General features: G+C 50.7%; 1 protein-coding gene across 1 annotated transcript in view; it reads left to right on the top strand.

Annotated features, from left to right (window-relative positions):
* The first annotated feature begins 216 nt into the window (after window positions 1-216).
* ZNF217 (zinc finger protein 217) overlaps window positions 217-3925 on the top strand; it is a 41370-nt gene continuing 37661 nt past the window's right edge. Inside the window, exons 1-2 of the mRNA XM_011978121.1 lie at window positions 217-390; window positions 561-651. The gene's annotated coding sequence lies outside the window, so the exon portion shown is untranslated. The remainder of the gene's footprint in view (window positions 391-560; window positions 652-3925) is intronic.

Here is a 3925-nt window from a genome sequence, read left to right as displayed (position 1 = left end):
AAAGGGATTAGCCCTCATTGAAGGGCTGTTTGAGAACAGGCAGCCTTCCGGGGCGAATCCTGGCTAACGTCATTTTGGCGGACGTTTATTGCGTGATCGCCATGTGCCAGGCACCGTTTTAAGGTTTCATGGTGATGAGGGCATTTAACCCTCGGGACCGCCCATTCTGCAGGTGAGGCTGGGAAGCAGGTGAGGCCAAGGCCCTGGTCTCCCAGCGGCTGAGGGCGGCGCAGGATTTGGGTCCCGGCGGTCTCTGGAGCCTGGGTTCTGAGAAAACCCGCTGTGTGAGTGCTGGGGGACCGCATTAAGCCCTCCGCTAGAAGCGGTGAAGCAGCTTTGGGCCAACTGAGTTCCGAGCGCCAGTGTAGCCGCGTGGCTTCAGGTTGTCCAGTAAGCCGGTCAGGGGTGTGGCTCTGATCCTAATCTCATCTCCGGTCTTCCCCAGTCTCAGGGCCCTGTGGGAGGGTGTGGTTGAGGAGGACACACCTACCTGGAGCTCGTCGGTTTCGCCTCCGTCTCTGCGGTGGGGTCGTCCACACCTTCCCTCTGTTTCCTCCTAGGCCTGGCTCGACCTCCACTTTGGAGAAGATGCCCCAGGAACACTGAAGGGCAGGTCGTCTCCCACCTTCTATGAGGATTGCCCAACTCAAGGTATACCCTTCAAAGAATTCCACTTGCTTTGTCTACACTGGGCGATCTAGCTGATGATTGAGCGACTCAAGTTCTGGAGGAGACGGATCCGGGTTCAGACCTGATCTCTCCCTTCCCTACTCTGAACACCCTCCGGTATAAGAGCCCTGGCAGGTCCCTGCGCGGGTGAAGGACGCGTCAGTGGGTGTCCGCCCCGGTGTTCAGAGCGGGCATGTTCTGCGGCCGCGGGCGATGGTCGTGATCATAATAGCGTGACTTAATTGAGCGCTGTGTGCCACCCCCCACTTCCCCCACCCTGCGCCCGTTACCACGAGTGAGGGCTTGCTTATTCCTCCCAAATTCACTTGTCGGCGAGTACTATTTTTTAAATTTTATTTTTATATTTTAATTAATTAATTCATTTATTGAGACGGAGCCTTGCTCTGTCGCCCAGGCTGGAGTGCAGTGGCGCCATCTCAGCTCACTGCAACCTCCACTTCCCGGGTTCACGCCATTCTCCTACCTCAGCCTCCTGAGTAGCTGGGATTACAGGCGCAGGCCACGACGCCAGGCTGTATTTTTAGTAGAGACGGGGTTTCTCCTGACCTCAGGTGATCCACCCCGTCTGCCTTGGCCTTCCAAAGTGCTGGGATTACAGGCGTGAGCCATTGCACCCGGCTATTTATTTTATTTTATTTTATTTTTTTAAGATGGAGTCTCAAATACAAAAAAATAATTTTTGTATTTTTAGTAGAGACAGAGTTTCACCATGTTGGCCAGGCTGGTCTCAAACTCCTGACCTCAAGTGATCCGCCCACTTTGGCCTCCCAAAGTGCTGGGATTACAGGCGTGAGCCACCGCGCCTGGCCTATCTATGTATCTATCTATTTTTTGAGACAGAGAATCGCTCTGTTGCCGAGGCTGGAGTTCAGTGGTGCGCTCTAAGCTCACTGCAACCTTTGCCTCCCGGGTTCAAGCAAGCGATTGTCCTGCCTCAGCCTCCTGAGTAGCTGGGACTATAGGTGCGTGCCACCACACCCGGCTAATTTTTTGTATTTTTAGTAGAGACAAGGTTTCACCTTGTTATCCAGGATGGTCTCGATTTGACGTCGTGATCCGCCCACGTCAGCCTCCCAAAGTGCTGGGATTACAGGTGTGAGCCACCGCACCCGGCCTATTAGTTTTTATTTTTATTTTTTAAATAAATTGAGATGGGGGGGTCTCACTATGTTGCCAGGGCTGGTCTTGAACTCCTGGACTCAAGCAATCCTCCCGCCTCGGGCTCCGAAAGTGCTAGGATTACAGGCTGCAGCCACCATGCCTGGCTAAATTTTGTATTTTTTGTAGAGATGGCGAAGGAGGGGGGGTCTTGCTATGCTGCCCAGGTTGGTCTTGAACTCCTGAGCTCAAGTTACCTGCCCACCTCAGCCTCCCAAAGTGCTGGAATTACAAACGGGACCCACTGCGCCCGGCCATTAGGGTGTGCTATTATCCCCATCTGTAAAATGGGGAAAATGGAGTCAAAGAGAGTTCAGAGGAAGCCCCAAAGCGGCACATCTGGGGAATCGAGTTTTGGTTTGAACCCAGAGAGCCATTTTCAAGAGCTCAGCCCTGACCTGCTGCGGGGTCACCGCTCCTAGGCACTACTTTCTACTCTGGGAGACTTGGATTCCGACTCTGCGGGGGGATCTCGAAATGGAGTATGGTGTGCTTGCCCCAGAGTCAATGCCCAATCAGTGATCGTTATTATTATTCTGTTTTCCTAAGGCCAAAGTCAACCACTTAGGACACAAAAGAATGGTATGAGTCAGCATGGCTTTTGGCGCTGGATCTGGGCTAGAACCCCACTTTCTTCTAGTTGTAGATCTTCAAGTAAGAGAATTAAGTCAGAAAGTTAACCTCAGGCCCCAGTTTCCTCATCTGCAAATGGATTTAAGCATGAAAGTTATCAGGAGAACTAAGTAACACCATAATATAAATCAGCTTTGGAGCTGAGAGTGGCACATAGCGGGGCTGCAGTAAATCGTTTTGTTTTTTCCCTTTTATTACTATTACTATTTTGAGGCAGAGTCTCTGTTGCCCAGGCTGGAGTGAAGTGGCTCAATCTCTGCTTACTGCAACTTCTGCCTCCGGGTTTCAAGCGATTCTCCTGCCTCAGTCTCCCAAGTAACTGGGATTACAGACGTGTACCACCATGCCTGGCTAATTTTTGTATTTTTAGTAGAGACAGGATTTCACCATGTTGGCCAGGCTAGTCTGGAATTCCTGACCTCATGTGATCCTCCTGCCTTGGCCTCCCAAAGTGCTGGCCTCCCACCGAGCCTGGTCTGTTTTTCCCCTTTTTATCCCTCCTCTTCTCCTCCCCATTCTTCCTATTTTATTTATTTTATTTTTTGAGAGTATCGGCCAGGCTGGAGTGCAGTGGCCCAAACACTGCTCACTGCAGCCTCGACCTCTTGGGCTCAAATTATCTTCCTGTCTCAGCCTCCCGAGTAGCTGGGATTATAGGCACGTGCCACCAAGCCCGGCTAATTTTTATTTTTATTTTTATTTTATTTAAGACAGAGTTTCACCCGTTTTGCCCAGGCTGGAGTGCAGTGGCGTGATCTCGGCTCACTACAACCTCTGCCTTCCGGGTTCAAGTGATTCTCCTGCCTCAGACTCCTGAGTAGCTGGGATTACAGGCGCCTGCCACCACTCCTGGCTAATATTGTAATAATTTTTGTATTTTGTAGAGACAGGGTTTCACCATGTTGTCCAGGCTGGTCTTGAACTCCTGGACTCAAGCAATCCTCTGGCCTCGGCCTCCCAAAGTGCTGGGATTACAAGCATGAACCAGCCACTGCGCTCAGCCCTCTTCTTACTATTATTATTATTATTGCTGTTATGGTTGTAAAAGTACCTGAAATAGATACATTTAAATATCTGAGTGATTTCGGCAAAGGAGAGAGACCCTGCGTTACTATTTTAGGAGTGCTCTTGACTGTGTCAACCCGTTCAATACGCCACTTACTAACTGAGCCAGGTCATTTTGCTCAAATTATTCAGAGCTCTCAGGCCCATTCAGAATGAAATCCAAAATGTTTATCATGGCCAGAAAGATCCGTGCAATCAAAATGCACCATCCCCATCCTAATTTCCTGGCTTGTCTCCACACCAACCACAATGCCATACTGGCCTCCTTGCTGTTCTTTGAAACACTGGGCGCACTTTGCTTCAAGGACTTCGCTTGCCTGTCCCTGAGCCTGGAATGCTCTTCCCCTAGAACCTCTTGTGGCTCCCACTGTCACCCCCT

This window comes from Mandrillus leucophaeus, unplaced genomic scaffold (genome assembly GCF_000951045.1).
Source record: "Mandrillus leucophaeus isolate KB7577 unplaced genomic scaffold, Mleu.le_1.0 Scaffold19, whole genome shotgun sequence".
NCBI classification, from domain to species: domain Eukaryota; kingdom Metazoa; phylum Chordata; class Mammalia; order Primates; family Cercopithecidae; genus Mandrillus; species Mandrillus leucophaeus.
This window is presented reverse-complemented; position numbering and strand designations above follow the sequence as displayed.